Raw genomic sequence first — 21,626 nt, 5'->3', positions numbered from 1 at the left:
CCGTTGTGAACAAACATTTCTTTGGAAAAATGAGACGTTTCCCTTTGTCAGAGATATAAATATATAATATATAAATAAATTAAATTTAACTAACATTTGAAATAGCATGTGAAAAAGTGGTAGTTTAAGCTTTTCTGCTAATATAATATGGAATCGCGTATCTAAAGAATTTAATAACGATATGATTATATTCGTGTACTGCGACAGGGCTGTGTAGGGCTGTTTTGCCTCTCTCTTCATGCGACTGTACCAGGAAGAGGATTTCTTTCTATTCGAAACGTGTATTTTAAAAGTTTAAGAAGTAAAAACCTGACACAGATTTCTAAACTGATCAGGATCGTTATCTTTGTCTTGCATAATAATGTTCACCGCTCTGTCCAGCAAATTAATAATAAACTTTATTTTATATAGCTTTTTAAACGAATAAGTAGTTAGATTGCTCATAAACCTAATCACTTGCTTTCTCTTTTTATTTAGGCTCAGATTTCAACTATAGATCGTATTATTAATAACCATAATAACAACCAACCAACAAAAACAACCATATAAACATAATACCAACCAAAAACATAGATAACAACCACAATACAAAATCAAATATATCAAACCATTATACTCTCGCAAATTCCTCCAATTATCATAGTCCCGCCCCTTATGCAAAACCAAACCCTCCTCCCATCCCAGTTTCTCCTCTTTATCATAAACAAAATCCACCTCAATTTTCAACATAAAGCATTACTGCTTACTGGGTTTTTGAGTGGGGGGGGGGGAGGTGTCTTTCGCTGGAAATCTCGCCTGCTTCTACTTTACGACTACAACCCCCTCTCTGCAGGAGTGCTGGCTGTGACGAATTAAACCGGTTTCACAGGTATTTTCAAAGTAGGAAGTACAGTGTTAACTGGTAGCTGGGCTCCTCAATGAAATCGCTTTAACATGCTAATGTGTTGGTGTAACAGTCCGGGAGTGGCAAGCTTCTAATGTCAACTCGACTCGATTGGAAGACAATGAACGTATTTTAGCCCTAAATGAATTAATAGCAAACATGGTTTACATAAAATACAGTTTTCCAAGAAAGTTTATAATAATGCGATCTAAAGTTGAAATCTGAGCCTAAATATAAAGGAAAAGCATTTTCAGAGAGCAATCACGCTGTGTTTATGTAGAAAAAGCGATTAGGTTTATGAGCAATCTAATTACCTATTCGCCTAAAACGCTATATAAAATAAAGTTTATTTAGAGATGAATGATCAGTGTCGCAGTTTAAATAATTTTCGTAGGAGGGCTTGGACAGATTCCAAGTGCATTTTTGCAATTTACGTTGTAATACAGTTTAGAATACAGTTAGTCTAAGCTTTATCAGCTTTATTTATGGGTTGCAATTTAGAAAAAGTCAAAAACCGCACTCAAAATGCAATTTAGAGCTTTCTGGCAAGAGGAGACACCCAAATTATAATGTAACATACCACTGTTTGTGCATTAACAAAGTTATACTGCAATTTTCCTTAGATACGCGATTAAAAAAATAAATTTTTTGAATCCCCGGCGGAACACACTCCATAAGAATCAGCGCTTTTATACAGTATATCGCCTTTAAACACATATATTTAAACACGCGTTTACGATTTAAATCAAAACGCGATTCAAATCAATATAAATGTTTATTTTGTAACGCATAGGTGACTAGTCATTGTTATTAAAAAGACTTCAATCCGATCATGTTGTGATATGTAGAAATATAAATTTGTTTGGTGCGAGTGAGGTTTTATTTAATCTCTGACCAAGAGAAACGTTTCATTTTTTCAAAGAAATGTTTGTTAAAAAATAAAGTCATAGTTCCATGGGATTCAATCACAGACCATGTGACATGGGAGTCAAGAAACTAATACACAGCGCCACCAGATTTGATAACGCTATAAAAACGCTATAAAATAATGTGACTAGGCACAGAACAAGTTTACAGCACAGTACAATAATAAATGCTGACCATGACTTTAGAAGCATAAATTACCTTACACTCAATTTAAACACAAGCTGTCTTTAGCCCTCTAAGCTGGTTCATACAGAAACGTAGAGATCCAGGCTCAGAACACACAGCTTCATTAGCGAATACATATGCAGAACTAGAGAAGATGTTTTACAGAGGATGGATTTTTAGAAACATCCCATCAGTGACATCACTGAAGTCAACTCCTCGGTACTGTAACTGTCGTGTGGATAGTTTCACAAGAATCAGACAAAGGTTTAAGCATCGCTTGTTCTAGATAAAACTGCAAAAAAAAAAAACAACAACCCATAATGTACTTCTTTGCGGCTCTGTTTGCCCAAATCATATATTCTCATCGTGAAATTTAGAAAATAATATTATGTAACCAAAATCCGCAATATGGAAACAGAACCTGTGTAATTGTTGATAGATGATGTACTCGTAACATTTTTACAAGACGAACTACAACATTTAAAAAATGACTTGTATGTACTTGATATCTCTAATCAATCCACGGCGACATTGTTAAAGCAGAGTCCCAGCACAAAACGAAACTAAAACGCCCTGGGCATATCGTTTCGCGCTTCTTATTAGTTTCTCAAAAGTAATTTGACCGTATGAAATGCATAATATAAACCTAGAAACATATACGTGAGCAGTATTTACGTACTGTAGTATCGGTGTTAAGACATACCTCTCAAATACTGTAAATCAAGTTAAAAATATCTCAAGACCGATTCTGGTCATAATGAAACCATGTTTCGTGTATGTTTTCTTTAAAGTACCGAGACCAGCCATATACTGTATGTTTATGTTCCAAAATTAATATCGTTTATGGCCTTCACACGCGTTGCAGTATGCTCCTATTCTTTTTATGCTCAGCTACTAAGATTTCCCTTCAGTGGTAAAATTAGATATGAATATTCAATACTTAAACGGGCACAGTTAAGACATTAAATATACATATACATACTGTACAGTATACAGTACAGTTTTTATACGGTAATATGTTAATGTTCCTAAATCAATCTCTTTTATGAGCATGTGAAAGGCATGGTGAATCGATTCTCAAAAATTACTGTACTTTGCATGATTGGAAACAAATGCGTGATTGTGAAATGCTGTGGTGTTATTTTTACAAAGACGGTCAATGAAAGAAAGAATGTTGACCAGGGCAATACTTTGAGTTTACACTTACAGCTTGTCCAAGGTCATTCATTATTAATACTATTAGTAATATCTCCGTTAAAGACTTTGATGGCCACAGCTCAAACATGAGAGGTTGAGCTTTATTAGCTCCACCTTGCGGAAATTCCGGATACTATTATTTTGCTTGTCGTATTATAGGAGAATTTACGGTAACTAGTGGTATTTACCGGTAACTCGCGGTATTTACCGGTAACTTGAGGTAGACTGCGTACAGCGTACCGGAAAATAATGCGGTATCGCCCGCGCATTTTGAATGGCTGCATCTGTAGCTTGTTGTTAAGTAATTACCACCCTGAAGATGTTTACGTGCTCCGTCAGTCTCCTCATGTGTGTGTATATTCTGTGTTTGGTTTTGTGTGGTTGATAAAGAATAAAGCTATCGCTTGGTTCATTTATCTCATCTCCATTGGTCCTTTGTCCTGAGAAGAACCTGTAAACGCTACATTGGTGTCAGAAGCGGGCAGGATGAACAAACCGTGGCAGACATTAACTGATTCTGTCAAGCGCTGGCTGACTCTAAAAGAGACAGAACCCACCGGCAGCGCACATATGGAGCCTGAGCAGCTCCTGGGTGCGACAGGTGGCCACAGCCCTTACCAGGGCTACTCAGTAGTGGTTCTGCCGGTAGAATTGGGGCAACTGGCTGCTACTCCTGGCCAGCGGATACCCCAGAGAGAAGATACCCTCCCTGCCGGAGCCGACCAGCGATTCCCACACTCATCAGCGCAGGTGCGACCCGGTCTCTACGACTGGGAAGCACCTTGGGAAACCTAAGGCAGTTCCAGCTCGCGGCCCGAACGAATGGCTGGAACCGGGCAGAGATGGCCAGCCACCTGGCTGTGGCGCTGGAAGGAGCAGCCTGCCAGCTGCTCCTGGATGTCCCGGAGGAGGACAGAGGAGAATATGCAGCACTGGCAGCAGCTCTCCGGCTGGAGGTGGAGGAGGCGCCTGACCTGATGCGGGAGAGGCCGGCCCTACGGCGGCGCCGACCAGGAGAGCGACTGGGCTCGGTCGCCTCTGATGTCATGTTCCTCGCCCGCCAAGGATACCCAGCTTTCCCCCAGGAGGCGCAGCGGGAGATGGCTCTCCAGGCCTTTCTCAAGGCCCTCTCACCTGAGGAGCAGCGGCGCCACGTACAGCTGGCCGCGCCAGCCTCGCTGGGGCAGGCCTTGGCCCTTGCTACATGGGCTGAGGCCGTATTTGGGGTGGCTGGAAGCACCAGCAGATGCAGTGCGCCCTGCCAGCTGACCAACGGTTTTGGTTTTACCAAGGCTGTGGGAAGAGGGGACACCGAGCCCGGGACTGCCGGGCCCCAAAGCCTCGCACAATTACATCGGCATCGGAAAACGGGAACGGGGCGGCTCAGCGCGGGGACGGCCGCCATTGGAACACCTCAACCCCAGCTCCGGAGAGCGCTGTGAAGACCGGCGCCCTGCACGCCACTGTGGGGTGAGTCAGCTGTAGCCAGGGCCTGTACCTCCACTGCCGAATCGAGGACCAACCCTGCCTGGCCCTGCTCGACACCGGTTCATCGGTAACCCTACTCCGGCCTGGCGTCCTCCCCGACACCGAGGGCACCAACCCCCCAGGATGGGAGGCCTCCGGCCTGCAGCTGAAGACCGTGATGGGACAGCTTGCTGCAGTCCAGGGGAAACAGGTGCTTGCCTTCCGTCTGGGTACAGTGACGGTGCGCCACCCCTGCTACGATTGATCAACGATTGATGCCCCATCAAACATTTTGTAATATCCCCGGAAGTTCATACTTTAGAAACCTGATTCGTGGCTTAAATTCAAGGTAAACAGTATTCCCCACTTCCCTTCGATAGCTCAGTTGGTAGAGCGGAGGACTGTAGTGGAAATGGTGAGGCATCCTTAGGTTGCTGGTTTGACTCCAGCTCGAAGAAAGGTGCTTCTTGTGAACTTTAATCAAACAGTTAAAATAGCAAATCTTTTTCACTCAGACGTTGATCAAAAGGTCAATAAACCACGAAGCAGAGGCTCTTGTTCCGAATTAAACTCCCGTCTGAATGTCTTGTTTTGGCCAAAATCTGATCTTTGAATTAAGGGAGTACTCTGTCTGCTTTGTAATTCAAAAGTATATACAAATGTCACGTTTTTTTTTTGTAGATATAAAGGTGTTCTCTGTTTTCAAAGGAAAGGATATGTACTTAATTGGCTTTATGATTTGGTATTGATTTTGTATCGTTATATTATTAAGTTTGTGTTTTTTGTGTTTTTAACGTACAAAGGCAAACAAGGCACACATCTGTTTATACCAGCGGTGAATTGTACATTTTTATTTACAAGCTACTCTGCACTTTTGGGAGTATAACAGGTTCGATATAAAGTGGCAAAAATATAAAAAGGGAAAATACCCCAGTCTGCGTGTAAAGCCCTCACTGTGACTGTTGTTTTATTGTTAAATTCGGCGTACTGTGCACGAAATGTTGCAGAAACACAATCTGATATTTTAATAATCATTATTTTAATAATTTGATAAGTATGAGGCCCCGGATCCAAATATTCAGTTCTGTTTTTTTTAAGTGATATCTTCCCTTCCTCTCGTGGAAATCACACGATGTGAGCAATTGTTTTTTGTTCTTTTTTTTTTCACGTTGTGATCCGAAGAGCCTCAGACGCCCAGTCTGACAGTAACCAAACCAGAATGGATTCTGCTGGGAGCCGGACTGAGAGTACCATCTACAGCTGCTGGATGGTACTCTGCGTCCTGCTGCTCCAGCAATTATTTTGACGAAAGACAGATTACTTGTGCGCTTTTAACCTTCTCGCAGCTACAGGCGAGATATGAAGGCACGTGCTGGTACACCTTCTCTAACTTTCACAATCGCGATAAACTTTCTTTTTAAAAGACCTTTGAAAAACTAGATATAGATATAGATAAAGATAAAACTAGATAAAAAACATGAGCTTTTTTGGTTTTTACATTAATCGATTTTGAATCAAATTTGATCTTTTTACATTGTATTTTACATTGAAAAAAGCGTGCATACCTAATCCACCAACAGACAGAGCAATATTTTATGTTGCCTTCCGGAGCTTTCAGCGTGTGATGGATTTGTATGGGCGTCTGTATGATACCACTACAGCACTGGCGCAGGTGCAAAATCCACTTTTTGGACCGAATGGACCGAATGGACCGAAGCACAGGAGCCAATATAAGAGAAAACGACAGGTGTTTAAACAGAGTATGTCCCAATGTCTGCGACAACGCATTGTGATTTTGTATAAACGCAAATGGTTTATCATTTAAAAGCCAACATCATTCTTTTTATCCCTGGCGCTAATACCCTACCACACATGCGAGCTGTTGTGTGAAAGAAAATTCATATGTGCGTAGGAAGGCAGAATAAAATCCAGAACTGTATTGGTGATATCGATAAACAGGGCTCATGTTCACAATAAAACTTTATTGTATAAAACGTTAAAATTCGTAAATATTTGTTTTAATCATGCAAAGTGTCTGTTAAACCATTCATGAAGGATTCTTAGACAGAAAAACACACCATTATATGAGAAAATATATTTACTATATGTGCATTTAACTTACTTTTTAACAATTTTAGTTTCAAGGTCAATGAAAATTGTTGCCCTGGTTTTTTGTCATAAATACACAAGCTTGTTATGTCTTGTGTCAGAAATAAACTGCATGAAATTTGCTAAAGCAACAAAACGTAAGTGCGACAAAGAAGACAAACATTTGCGTTCATAGTGCAATGTTTTCTCGAGCCTTTAAAATTACTTTAAACGCAATTTGTTTTTTCTCTGTAGCTCTAAGGCTTTGTCATTTAGGTGTGCTGTTTTTTTTTTTACATGTTGAAAAAAAGTCGCTAAATCATACGAAACATAAAAACTCCAATTGTAAACAATTGACCATTCATATTCCTGAATTTTAAACCTATGGAGTATTTATACCTTGTCTTTGTATTTGTGCATATTACAGAGCTCCTTTTCAAAAGCTGTCAGTATAGAATAGTGCTTAGGTTTCCTGTTTTTTTTACCCAGGTGGTCCAGATAAGACTCTTGGTATAGGAGCGCGTCTGTGTTGCCTTCTGGATTTCAAATGAGCAGCTCAGTGCAGAAAAGAACCCTGTAGATCAGCATGTACATTTGCATGGACAGTAGATTTTTCAGAAAGTGTAATTGGATTATAGCACGTGCCCCTGACGATGTTGTTGATACATCATATGTGCTCTTTTTTGTATTATATGTATTTTTGTTGTTCAAATAAAAAAATATAAAAAAAACTTTCAGGATGCTTGCTGCTGTAAAAATAAAATGACATCAAGGGCGCTGTACGCAGAGGTCTGAAACCTGCTCCACTTTATCCAAGAACTTTATCCAGAGGTGTTAAAGAAAATTGATTTATTTTCCTGACTGCAATGTATGGTGAAGCATAAAATCTAGCTGCATAAATCTCTATTACGTGTCATTTATGAAGGCGTTTCAAATAGCAGCCAGTGAAGGATTAACGTTTTTGGAGCATGTATTATATTCTAAATACTCTTACTTAAATAAGCTTAAATTCGCATGCTGTTATTTAGACATCGCAAACCAGTCTGACCTCATACAACATTCTGTGCCCGCTGAGTAGATCTTAAAGCAGCTACAGCCAGAGTAGCAGTAATGGCAACACAGTGCTTGGAGTTCAGCTTTTCTTATTTCTTCTGCGGAACCACTGGTATCGGAATATACTGATCCGCATAAGAAGCGCTACCGGTTTCAGATAGTTTTTATTGAGTGCTGCTCTAAACTTTACATTTGCTTAGACTTGTTTTCCCCATGAAAAAAAGACATTTCCCTAATTACATTTAACTTTTTTTTCCCTTATCATCAAGTAGAAATAAAACATATCATTCCATTTAAGAGCCACAGGCAGGATGGCTGGTGGTCCAAGGCGTTGCGTTCAGGTTGTAGCTTCCCCTAGAGATGTTTGTTCATTTCCCACTTCTGACAAAGAAGTTAGAGTGGAAACGGTAACATCCTTAAGTAAAAAACATTTCACATTTCATGTGTTTAATGTTAAGTGTCTTGGTGGTTGATGGCTCTTCTCTCTTGCAGGGTGATGGCAAAATTCTTGAGAGAGGGAGTCTCCTACGTAAGGCTGCTCTTCGTCAAGAGTGGAGACAACAGGAACAGACTTCAAACCGACATTAATTACTGAGAGCAGGCGAAAACGTCTTTTGAAATGAGGAAATGTCTGCTGACAGTAAACAGAGCTCACGGTGAGCTGCGGACAAGCGCTCCTCGTTAGTACAGTGCTGAGTACCCCTGCTTGTTGCGCGGGAGACCGGGGTACGTTTCTGTGACAGGGCGCTGTTTTTTTTTTTAATAGATGAATCATATTCAAATGTTAAACAACTGAGCAGCATATTGCTATAGACCAGGATGGCCGAATGGTTAAGGCGTTGGACTTAAGATCCAATGGACGAAAGTCCACGTGGGTTCGATCCCCACTCCTGGTAGTGTCGTACTAAGTTTGAAGTGACAGAACACTTTGATGATTTACACTCTATTTAAATATGAATTCACTAAATTTCAGTTCAGTTCTCTTCACATAACTGAACTCTCACTATCGCATACTGAAGGCTTTACATCCATTAGCTGTGATACAGCTCCCAATAAAGACAGAATCAAACAGTTTGTTCTGTCTCGCATGGTGATCCTCTTCTCGATCCAAATGAAATGTTTAATATGATGCCTCGAGAAAAAAAAGGAGTGAATTTCCGCCTGTAATGATTGATGCCCCCTCAAACATTTTGTAACATCCCCGGAAGTTTATACAGTAGAATCCTGGTTTGTGGCTTAAATTCAAGGTAAACAAGACTAAGGAAACGAGTTGGAAACTTGATGTCGAACTGGAATTTAATCACCCGGAATATTTCACTACATTGGGCAATATGTGCCAGAGAGGAGCACTTTAGATCCCTTCGATAGCTCAGTTGGTAGCGTGGCGGACTGTATTAAAAACAGTTAGGAATCCTCAAGTCGCTGTTTTCACTCCAGCTCGAAGGAAGGTGCTTTTGTGAACTTTAATCAAAGAGTTAAAATAGCAAATCTTTTTCACTCAGACGTTGATCAAAAGCTCAATAAACGATGAAGCAGAGGCTCTTGTTCCGAATTCAGCTAACATCTAATTGTCTTGTTTTGGCCAAGATCTGATCTTTGAATTAAGGGACTACTCTGTCTGATTTGTAATTCAAAAGTATATACAAATGTCACTGTTTTCAAAGGATAGGTACTTAATTGGCTTTATAATTTGGTATTGATTTTGTATCGTTATATTATTAGGTTTGTGCTTTCTGTGTTTTTATCATATTGTGAACTTCTTTTTTAAACAAATGCTTACAAAGGCAAACACAGCACACATCTGTTTATACCAGCGATGAATTGTACATTTTTATTAAGTACAATCTACTGTATTTTTAGAAAAAATGGCGTACTGTGCACGATATGTTGCAGAAACACAACCTGATATTTTCATAATTATTATTTTAATCATTTGACAAGTATGAGGTCCCGGATCCAAATCTTCAGTGCTGATTTTTTTTTGTGATATCTTCTCTTCCTCTCGTGGAAATCACAAGATGTGAGCAAATGTTTTTTGTTCTTTTTTTTTCACGTTGCGATCCAAAGAGCCTCAGACGCACAGTCTGACAGTAACCAAACCAGAATGGATTCTGCTGGGAGCCGGACTGAGCTCATTCTCACTCCCTGTGCTGAAAACAGAATTATCTCTTCCCCGAACATCGTCTACAGCTGCTAGATATTGCTCTGCGTCCTACTGCTCCAGCAATTCCTTTGACCAAAGACAGATCACTTGTGCGCTTTTAACCTTCTTGCAGCTACAGGCTCTTTGATGGTTCATGCTGATCATTGTGGATCCAAAAGAAAATTTTAAAACTCATACATTTTCGATTGTAATTTGCATCTAGCTACAACGTCCCTGGAAAAGAGATTGTATTAGTTGCGTGCAATCGGTATCTTTTACTTGACGTATGGTAGTAGAAATAGTTTGAATAATGTTTTCTAAAGAAGATTGTATTGCCAGGACCTGCCTTTAGCGCTCAGTAGCGATTTCGCTGTTGATATAGATGGAGAAGAAATGTAAGATGAATGGATGATCTAAGCTAAAATAGCCCTAACACCCCTCCTGTAGCAGTGTTTGTATTCATAGCAAGTAATATTCTTTTTCAAACCCGACCGTTGCTTTTGCATTAAGTGTTATGTAACCATTAGCGGTTTCGGTAGCTTCTGAAGAGCGCACTTTTCCAAACTGAAGCCTACTGTATAAGAACATTATTCAAGATGCACCATGGCCCAGAATCGTGCATCGGGACAAGGATTAACATCAATTGAAAGTACTCCCAAATAAAAGATTTGACCGAAAAATTAAAAGAGTAGGCAAGTATTAAAACAACACCATAACTTCCAAACTCTTTCCTGGTTCAGGCCATGTAAAATGACATCATCAGTGGAGTCATGCCGAGGTTGTGAGCTTAAGCCTCACCTGGAGCAGCCTGGTTTTCTGTCTTGACAGGTAAACAGTGTTTTGTGTTATTTGCTAAATGGAGAGAGGATTCTGTGTTAATTGTGCTCCTCCTGGAAGAGGTCAAGATGAGATGTTCACGAGGCTGGTGGTAAATATCCTATCCAGGAATATTTTTTGTTCTTTATCGGGGAATATCGAATATCCGGGCTGTATATCGGGGCTGTAGGGGGTCAGATCTATAGATGTAGTAAACACATTAGTGGAGACGGTGTGTGTGCTCTCTGTGAGAGAGCCTGGCGGGAAGAATAATCTGTGGTCTGGGAAGAAGAGACCCTCGTTGGAAGAGCGGCGCTCCTCACAGGAGAGAATGAAAAAAATCTTTTCCAGGGACGCTGATTTTTCTCTTTGGGGGAATTAAAAGCACTTGTGGCGAGTGACCTCGTGGCGCAACGGTAGCGTGTCTGACTCCAGATTAGAAAGTTGTGTGTTCAACTCACGTCGAGGTCAGCTGATATGTTTGCAGGTGCTGCTGGTGCCGAACCCGGAAATTACACCACGCAGTCGGGTTTTATCTGTACACCACTTAAGTAATCTGAATGAAATAACAGAGCAGTACAGAACACCCAGTCAGGAGCTTATGCAGCGAATCATCTTGAACACGACAAGAGAAAAGGTACACTGCCCAAAAAGCCTGATTTAAATCACAAAACCCCGGTAGAAGTCGAATCGACAATCTTATAAAACGAAATCAGACGCGTTATCCATTAAACCACTAGCCCGTCACGTAAATGAATTACACCATGGTGAGTTCTGCGCCGCTACTAGTAATACCCCACCCCCATCTTAAATTCTAAGTGAGAAACGTGTTTTCTACATTTTTGTCAGTTTTAAAACTAGGAGTATACGGCACTCTGCACAGTGTACGAAGTAAATTATTTTCGCAGTAATTAATTAATTTATTATATTTATTAATAAAATAATAAAATAAATTTACTTCGTACACTATGCAGAGTGCCGTATACTCCTAGTTGCGGCACACACGATATATACAGTAAAAAGCCTCAGGCACTGTGTTAGATGTGTTTTCGACGTTATATATGCGTTTATTAATGTCGTCAATTTTACGGTTGCAATTCGACTTTGATTATACGTCGCAACGACGTTTATATACGTATAGCCGTATTTTCGCTGTGAATATACGTATATTCGACGAATCACCGCCCACTGGGAATAGGTTTATTCCATGCTGAAAAGAGAAGAGAGAAAACATAACGTTTCAGCTGTGAAACCTTCTTCAGGTTTGTTTTCTCTCTTCTATTTTCAGCATGGAATAAACCTACAGTATTACTTGTTCCTTTGCAGATTCGAATGCTGACGTAGCTACCCACCTGAATATATTAAACGTTTCATCTATATGATTAACATAATGTTCTCCTGAATAACTACTCGAAAGAAGCCGCAGCTCAGGTGTTAGAGATATTTGAAATTGGATCAGTGGATTTAGAGTCCAGACTGTGAACTGACAGCTGACACAGGTCTTTTATAGAACCGTTTTGATTTTCTCTACTTTGTCCCCGTAACGTCATTGTCCTGCTCGCAGCCGAGCCCGACACACGGTACCGTCTGGTTTCTGTCGCTGGGCGGGTCTGTGTGGGTTCTAATGCCCCAGTATTATGACGGGGACACTGGACTGTAAACAGGTGCCGTCCTTTGGCTGAGACGTAAAACCGAGGTCCTGACTCTGTGGTCATTAAAAATCCCAGGTCGTCTCTCGAAAGAGTAGGGGTGTAACCCCGGCATCCTGGCCAAATTTCCCATTGACCCTTACCAGTCATGGCCTCCTAATAATCCCCATCTCTGAACTGGCTTCATCACTCTGCTCTCCTCCCCACTAATAGCTGATGTGTGGTGAGTGTTCTGGCGCACTAGGGGAGTCCCCATTACCTCTAAAGCGCTTTGAGTGGAGTGTCCAGAAAAGCGCTATATATGTTTAAACAAATGTAATAAAAATATCATGTTTGATTAATGTAAAAACTGATAAAGCTAATGCTTTTTTCAGGGCTATATCTACTTTTTTTAAAAAAAGAGAAGTCTGTCGCGATTGTGAAATTTAGAGAACATGCACCAGCGGGTGCCTTCACATCTCCAGCTTCAGTCTCGCCTGTAGCTGCAAGAAGGTTAAAAGCGCACAAGTGATCTGTCTTTGGTCAAAGGAATTGCTGGAGCAGTAGGACGCAGAGCAATATCTAGCAGCTGTAGACGATGTTCGGGGAAGAGATAATTCTGTTTTCAGCACAGGGAGTGAGAATGAGCTCAGTCCGGCTCCCAGCTGAATCCATCCTGGTTTGGTTACTGTTGACTGTGAGTCTGAGGCTCTTTTTTCGCAACGTGAAAAAAAAAACAATTGTTCACATCGTGTGACTTCCACGAGAGGAAGGGAAGATATCATTTTTAAAAATATCAGGACTGAAGATTTGGATCCGGGGCCTCATACTTATCAAATTATTAAAATAATAGTTATTAAAATATCAGATTGTGTTTCTGCAACATTTTGTGCACAGTACGCCATCTTTATCTAAAAATAAAACAGTCACAACGAGGCCTTTACACGCAGTCTGGGGTATTTTTCCCTTTTATATTTTTGCCACTTTATATCGAACCTGTTATACTCCCAAAAGTGCACAGTAGATTGTACTTAATAAAAATGTACAATTCACCGCTGGTATAAACAGATGTGTGCCTTGTCTGGCTTTGTAAGCATTTGTTTAAAAAATAAGTTCACAATACGATAAAAACACAGAAAGCACAAACTTAATAATACAACGATACAAAATCAATACCAAATCATAAAGCCAATTAAGTAGCTATCCTTTGAAAACAGAGAAAACCTTTATATCTAAAAAAAACTTGACATTTGTATGTATTTTTGAATTACAAAGCAGACAGAGTAGTCCCTTAATTGAAAGATCAGATCTTGGCCAAAACAAGACAATCAGACGTGAGCTGAATTCAGAACAGGAGCCTCTGCTTCATTTATTGAGCTTTTGATCAATGTCTGAATGAAACAAATTCGCTATTTTAATTATTTGATTAAAGTACCTTCCTTCGAGCCGGAGTCAAACTAGCAATTTAAGGATTCCCAGCTGTTCCCACTACTGTCCTTCACTCTACCAGCTGAGCTATCGAAGGGATGTCAGGTGCTGCTCTCTGTCACATACTGCCCAATGTTGTGCAATGTTCCGGATGATTTAAATCACAGATCGACATCGTTTCCCACTCGTTTCCTTAGTCTTTTTTACCTTGAATTTAACCGACGAACCAGGATTCTACTGTATAAACTTCCGGGGATATTACAAAATGTTTGATGAGGCATCAATCATTCCAGGCAGAAATGGACTCATTTTTTTTTCTCGGGGGATCATATTAAACATTTCATTTGGATCGAGAAGAGGATCATGAGGAACAAAACTAAGTTTCATTATGTGTTTATTAGAAGCTTTATCACAGCTAATGCATATAAGCCTTTAGTATGCGATAGTGAGAGTTCAGTTATGCCGGGGAGTGAAGAGAACTGAAATTTAGTAAATTCATATTTAAATAGATTGCAAATCTTCTAAGTGTTCTGTCACTGCAAAATTACAGGAGTCTACCAGCTGCCAGACGTGCTTGTTTTGGGACTATTTCCAATAAGTATCACATTAGTAGTTGTGTGTCCTTTCTGGTATCTTTTAAACTGTGAGGGACAAACGAGACAGAGACACAGTAATAATCCTATTTTACAGTGTCCTGCATTTTAATTTACTGATCAGATAAATTGAAATGTTCTGATTCAGAACCCCTGCAGTTCGTACTAATTAGAACTCAACAATGCTCCCGAGTCCTGAGCACTACACTGAGTTCAGCTGGGCTCTGACTTTGTTCAGCATGACATGTTGTTGCATTTGAGCTCAGAGCTGGGGATGATCTCCATATTCTACCACACTAACTAGTCCGAAACTTAGAACACAGTACACACTTTTTAAGTGAAGTCAGGTTGTTAAAAAATTAAACCAGCGCCCTGTCACAGAAACGTACCCCGGTCTCCCGCGCAACAAGCGGGTGTACTCAGCACTGTACTAACGAGGAGCACTTGTCCGGAGCTCAGCGTGAGCTCTGTTTACTGTCAGCAGACATTTCCTCATTTCAAAAGACGTTTTCACCTGCTCTCAGCTTTTTATAGACGGTCATAAACGCTCAAGAAGTAATTCATTTCAGTTTGAAGCCTGTTTCTGTTGTCTCCGCTCTTGATGAAGAAAAGCCGTGCGTGTGAGACTCCCTCTCTGAAGACGTTTGCCGTCACCCTGCAAGAGAGAAGATCCATCAATCACCGAGGCAACCACTGAGACAATTAACATTAAACACGTGAAATGAGAGATGTTTTCTACCTAGGGATTTTATCGTTTCTACTCTAACTTCTTTGTCAGAAGTGGAATTTCAACAAACGCCTCAAGGAGAAACTGCAACCTGAATGCAACGCCTTAGACCACCAACCATCCTGCCTGGGGCTTTTATATGGAATTATATTTTATTTCTTTCTACTTGTTGATAAGAAAAAAGTGAAATCATGTAATTAGGGAAATGTCTTTTGTTCATAGGGAAAACTAGTACGAGCAAATGTAAAGTTTAGAGCAGCGCTCAATAAAAACGATCAGAAACCGAACGCGCTTCTTATGCGGATCAATATATTCCGATACCGCTGGTTCTGCAGAAGAATAGCCGAACTCCAAGCACTGTGTTGCCATTACGGCTACTCTGGCTGCAGCTGCTGTAAGACCTAGTCAGCCGGCACCGAAAGTTGTAGGAGGTCAGACTGGTTGGCGCTGTCTAAATAACAGTGTCCGAATTTAAGCTTATTTAAGACTATTTACAATGTAATACATGCTCCAAAAGCAAAAATCCTGCACTGGCTGCTATTTGAAACGCCTTCATCAAAGACGCGAATTAGAGATTTATGCAGCTGGCTTTTATGCTTCACAATACATTGCAATTAGGAAAATAAACCAATTAGAATTATGCAAAACAACGTCTGTTCTTAAAAATGATAGCTGTTTTACACTGACGTCGCTCTTTATGAGATAATCCAGATTGTGAAGACAACTGCACCCTAGCAGATCAAAATATTACACAAAGGCTGTAAAGCACACTCTGAATCGATCCGAAAATTTGATTTCCGCGAACCGTTTAGGCTCCAACAGGGAACTTGGCGCGTCTCCTGCAAAGCATTTACTTTACTGGTGCTTTTAACAGACCGTTTTATCTAGCTCGTCAGGATGGCCGAGTGGTCTAAGGCGCCAAACTCAAGAACTCTTGTCTTTCCTTGCTTGGGTGTCCCGGTCCTCTGAATAGACGGGTGGGTTCATATCCCACTCCTTACAGCTACTATCTTACATGTTTCCCGACTGTTGTGCTCGCTAACACGGAAAAATGGAGAAACCAGTTTGCGGGCACATGATAGGCAGGGAAATGCTTCGTGAACTCTTCAATGTGATCAGCAGAAAGTCAAATAGGCTTCGAATTCTGCCTTAAGAACTTTGTGCTGCCTGTAATCTGGAAAGATTTACTGCAAGGTATGCATTCAAATGTGAAAGACCGCAATAAAAAAAAACAGAAGAAGATTTATTAAAACATTGTTTTCCTTGCGGTTTCTCCTGTATTTCACTAAATGTGGCATTGTGAAATCAACCTGTAGCCCTACGGAATGCAGTCACTCTCCCAGTGACAGCGGCAGGAGCCGAGACGATTACAGTATATCAGAGCTCGAACAGAGTTCGAAAATCTAGGCAAAGTGATTCATAGAACATGTGTATTAAACTTTCCTATGTGCCTGGCCTTACTGAAGTATTTGTAGCTGTATTTCAGCTTCTGTCTATTTCTATACTTTACAGTAGATAGTGTTTAGCCAGAGAAGAGAGATACAAGCGCTATACCCCCACAGTAACCGTCCAATAACCTTAACTAAAGCAGGAAGATCAGTTTCTGCTCGACACAGCTGTTTTCTGAACTGCAAATCTCCAACACAGGCTGGAGGCGCTGTGTGTCCAGGCTGAGCGGTTATATGAGAAAAGACTCAGCGAGCTGCAGGTGCGGCTCATTACTCTGCGCTCCCCATGCGGAATGCACGCGTCCTCCCTGCTTTATTACCTTCATACACTCCTCTCAAACCACAGCAAACGCGGTGAACATTTACTGGGTCTTTCTTTCCGAGATCACAGGCAGAAACAATAAACACGCTGAAAACAGGAAGGTATTCCTGATCGTAGGCGAAGATGCGCAAAAATAAATTTCCTAAAATCCAATAAAGTCCTGTCACGTTCAGTTACTATTCTGATGTATCTGAATAGTTATGGCAATGTTGTTAAAAAAAAGAGATAAATGAACTTTTTTATTTCATTCGAGCTGTAAATTTGAAAATGTTTTATTTTCAATTATCTAAATAATACAAAACACAATCACTCATCGTAAGCGTCTGACCATTGATATTCCGGAATTATAAGCCCGTACACAGGCATTGCGAAATCACACGCTGACAAGCAATTCAACGAATATGATGCCTTTCAGGGGCCGAATATTAGACACGAGTCATCGTGCGGAGTTTTTTCCTCCACTACCGCAGTCTTTGCTTCGGACCACCCCTCTTGCCACATTTGCGCTTTATTTTCGATTTTCTGTATAGAACACCGAATATCTTGAGGAAGTCTGGCAAGCGAAGACTGCTGGATTATTGACGTGCAAACATTGGTTCAAAATCAACATCCTCTGCTATGTTGCTTCTTTGATAGTTTCTTCAAATTCCTCATCTGACTTTTAATATCGAGGGATATTGAGCATAATACCATACTATTTGTAGCTTTCTTTTGATCGCCTGTTTTATTAAAATGCCAGCCTCTTTTACAGTTATTTTAGATGTTTGGCAAGGTGTAATATCCTCCCTCGCATCCTCAGCTAAAATATTTTAAAAGTACAACAAAATTACATTATATTGAACAGCACTAGGTTAACATTTAGAATTCAAATTAAGGTAAATATACGAAAATATTAAAATATAACTCCGGCGATCTGTCGTTTTTGCTTGTCAAGTTCTCAGATAATTTTGCACTGTATTTTTAATTATTTTAGCTGAGGATGCAACAGGAGTATAAGTGAATTCTCCCGCCACACATTGGAACATAAATTTCCATGGGTGAATACTATCTGCTTGGAAGTTGCCCTTGTCGGTAATTATTGGAAATTCCCGGTAATGTTGACTCTATCGCAGTCTTTACCTCTGACCAACCCTCAATTGTTTACTACTGCAAATATCAAAATAGTTAAGGTTTTGCGGACAAATTAAATATCTGTGGTGATGATGTTTACTATGGGAGGAAGTGCGTCCCTGGGTGGGCTCAAAACACCCAACGTTGGGTTAAGAGCCGAACACGCCAACCAAATGCACCACAGAAACGCTTACCCGCCGCTTTTTGGCATTTACATACTTTTGGTGAACACAAAATTCGCTCACATTTCATCTTTCGTAAGATATATGATTTAAAAAAGTTCCACAAAGGAAATGAATACATGCATTAAACCAAATCAAGCCCTCTGTGAGTGTCCCAAATGATCTGTTCTGTAAAACAAGACAGGAAGAAAGGCTTCGCTAGAATTTGAACACAGAATTTCCTCTTTATTAAACAGGTGCTTTAACCAGCTAAACCACGGCGCCGGCAGAGCACTATGCTTACAGCCACGTGGACATACCGCTCTGAGACATCTGCGTTCGGTGTGCGCTGAGCCTGCTCGCCGAGCAAGTTGCCTCCTTTTCATGCACTAGCAGCCCCGATACTAAGAGACAGGATGAGAAATGGCTTTTATCTGGCACTTTTCATATCCAAGGAGATCGATGTGCTTTCCGTGTACAACAGGGTGTCCTCTATACTCGCCACTGAAGCACAGGACACGCCTGGTGGATTGACATCACAGCAAAATAGTGAAATGGCAGGTGGAAGAGGAAAATGACCCTCAAGAATGAAGAAAGATGATCTTGAGCGCGCCAACTCATGTCCGAAGGGGCTGACTTTCTCGACGAGGTGGCCGAGTGGTTAAGGCGATGGACTGCTAATCCATTGTGCTCTGCACGCGTGGGTTCGAATCCCATCCTCGTCGTCTTGAGCTTCTGACTTGTGATCCATTTCTAAGTCGGGTTTGTGCACTTTTGCTACTGTAGTAGAGCAGTAATATTTCTAGCGTTGGCTGAACATGGCTTACAACAGTAGCTGACAGACAATAGTCTCTTAATATTTAGGTTACACTTATGTTTTGTACTGCTTTCACCTGATATTAATAGTAGTCCTGATGAACGGTTTTGGGACATGGTACATCTTGAAAAATGTTCTTGTTAATTTCAATTAGGAAAAACTGCACTCACCAGAAGCTGAAACAGGTCGTGTTTAAATAATATGCAATAGCAACGTTTGGAGTTGAATCTAGATATGAGTCCTTACCTGTTACAGGAGGCGTTTTAGGACTTTTTTTTTACCTCAAATAAAGCTATCAATTCATCTTACATTTCTACTACATCAGTATTAGCAACGTTATCTTTACCTAGCACTAAATGTAGCTTTAAATAAGAGTAAATTTTAAAATATATGTAAAAGTAAATGCTATTCCATATATTGTAACTTTGTGGTATTTAGAATGTTTATCTGAGGATGCAAGGGAAAGTATTATACCTTGCGAAACATCCAAGACAAAGGTAAAAGAGGCTCATATTTTAATAAAATTTTCGATCAAAAGAAAACCACTCTGTATATCATCGTTAATATCCCAAGATATCGACGTTCAGTTGAAAGATTTGAAGAAACTCTCCAAGAAGCAACTGCAGTAGCGGAGTTTTGATTTGAACCGATGTTTGCACCTCAATAATCCATTAGTCCTCGAAAGAAACAAAGGCAGGGATGTTTTGAGTGTCACCATGATCCTCTTCTCATTTCAAAAGAAAGGTTTTGTATGATCCTGATTCCACTAGAAAAAGAGTCAATTTCTGCCTGCATTGATATCCCTTCAAACGATTTGTAAGATCTCTGGTAGAATATACAGTAGAATCCTGGTCTATTTCTTCTACTAAAAGAGACTATGGGACTGAGTATTTTGATGTCGAACTGGGATAAATAAATTAAATAAATTAAATAAACAGAAACAGTACACTACATTGGGCTACGCGTATGACAAAACGTGGGCGTTTTAAGTTGACCTTTCCATAGCTCAGTTGCTAGAGCGTAAAACTGTTTAAAAAAAGCAGCGGGCGATTATGTCGCTGTTTTGAATCTGGCTCGAAGGATGGTGTTTTCTTGCTCCTTAATTAAAGAGTGAAAACAGCGAATTTGTCTTTCACTTTTACGTTCACCAAACGCTCAGCAAACAGAGAAGCAGAGGCTCCTGTTCTGATCTATCCTCACGTCTGATTGTCTTGCTTTGACCTTTAAAATGTGCACTGTTGACGGTTCACTCTTCCTAACACAATTAAAGACCTGCGGAAAAAACTCGGTATCGGGAGTTTAGTTCAGTGGTAGCGCGCACGTACTCTATGAAGCTTCGTTTTTAATCGCTGGCGTCTCCACTCCCGATTCTTTTTAAACGCGATATCTTTCCTTCCTCGTGTGACTTCCCTCGTGTGTGAATTTCAGGGAGACACATAAACCCTTTGTCTGTTTTAAAGAGACATTTTTTTTAAAACCAGACAAAACGAAAGACGTAGTAATTAGACACACGTAAAAAACACGTGAATCTAATTGAGAAAATGTGGACAGGGGCAATGCATTACTAGTAGCGGCTCTGAGCTCACTGTAGTGCAGTTGACTAAAGCGACAGTAGGATTAGTGGCGCAATGGATAACGCATCTGACTTCGGATCGGAAGATTGCAGGTTCGATTCCTGTCTGGCTCGTGAAGCTTTTAAACCACGCTACTCAACACTGTCTCCTAGTGTGTGCGGTCCTACACAACCTTACTATTGACTGGATGAGTCTCCTGTTCCATCTCCAGTTCTTTCCACACATTCTGCCTGTTTCACCACCGTTATTGTAGGACAACAGCCACAGATATGAGAAGAGATACTGTTCCGAACAACTGTCTTAAATAATCACGTTGATAAAGGTGACAATACGTTTTTTTTCTTTAACGTAACCTTACATTTGCCTATAAAGTTCACACTATTTTCTGTAGCCACAGATCGCCAATATTTCTGCTGTCTCCTGAGAAACACAAGTATAGAGTTCAAACACAATAAATAATACCACAAATCTATTCAGTTAACACCCAGATGTGACAGAACGGATGTAAGACTTACACCCCCTTTAAATATGTATTTCCTTCATTTCAGTTCTCTTCCCTCCCCAGTATACCTGCAAATTCACTATCACATAATAAAGGCTGTACATGCATTACCTCTAATACAGCTACTAATAAAGATATACATTAAAGTTAATTATTAATAAATAATACTATTATTCATAAAGATGTGTATTCATAAGATTCATCGTGAATAGTTGTGGTGTCTGGAAAGCAACGCCAGTGGGCAGTGATTCGTCAAATATACGTATTGTAACGCCCTCTCCCGGTTGTGAAGAGGAAGTGCCCCTAGGCGCTCATAGTACCGCTGGGCAGGCTGGGAGTTGTAGCCGGGGAGAGTCTGAGGGTCAGCACGATGACCAGCAGCTGACCCTACCTGTGTAAATAATGTCATAGTAGTTCTAGTGTCCTGTGTAGTCTTATAAGTGTATAGCTTGTTGTTAAGTAATTACCACCCTAAAGATGTTTACATGCTCTGTCAGTCTCCTCATGTGTGTGTATATTCTGTGTTTGGTTTTGTGTGGTTGATAAAGAATAAAGCTATCGTTTGGTTCATTTATCT

The 21,626-nt window shown here is 40.4% G+C and overlaps 4 non-coding genes across 4 annotated transcripts; all 4 read left to right on the top strand.

The window, feature by feature from the left end:
* Window positions 1-5,009: 5,009 nt before the first annotated feature.
* Window positions 5,010-5,097, top strand: trnay-gua (transfer RNA tyrosine (anticodon GUA)). Its single transcript is given in 2 exon segments — window positions 5,010-5,046; window positions 5,062-5,097. It is a non-coding gene; the product is annotated as a tRNA-Tyr (tRNA).
* Window positions 5,098-8,593: 3,496 nt separating this feature from the next.
* trnal-uaa (transfer RNA leucine (anticodon UAA)) lies at window positions 8,594-8,676 on the top strand. Its single transcript has one exon. It is a non-coding gene; the product is annotated as a tRNA-Leu (tRNA).
* A 2,462-nt stretch (window positions 8,677-11,138) lies between these two features.
* trnaw-cca (transfer RNA tryptophan (anticodon CCA)) lies at window positions 11,139-11,210 on the top strand. The gene has a single exon. It is a non-coding gene; the product is annotated as a tRNA-Trp (tRNA).
* Window positions 11,211-18,799: 7,589 nt separating this feature from the next.
* trnas-gcu (transfer RNA serine (anticodon GCU)) lies at window positions 18,800-18,881 on the top strand. Its single transcript has one exon. It is a non-coding gene; the product is annotated as a tRNA-Ser (tRNA).
* Window positions 18,882-21,626: the final 2,745 nt, after the last annotated feature.

The sequence above is a fragment of the Atractosteus spatula genome, unplaced genomic scaffold, assembly GCF_055471065.1.
Source record: "Atractosteus spatula isolate fAtrSpa1 unplaced genomic scaffold, fAtrSpa1.hap1 Scaffold_61, whole genome shotgun sequence".
NCBI classification, from domain to species: Eukaryota; Metazoa; Chordata; class Actinopteri; order Semionotiformes; family Lepisosteidae; genus Atractosteus; species Atractosteus spatula.
This window is presented reverse-complemented; position numbering and strand designations above follow the sequence as displayed.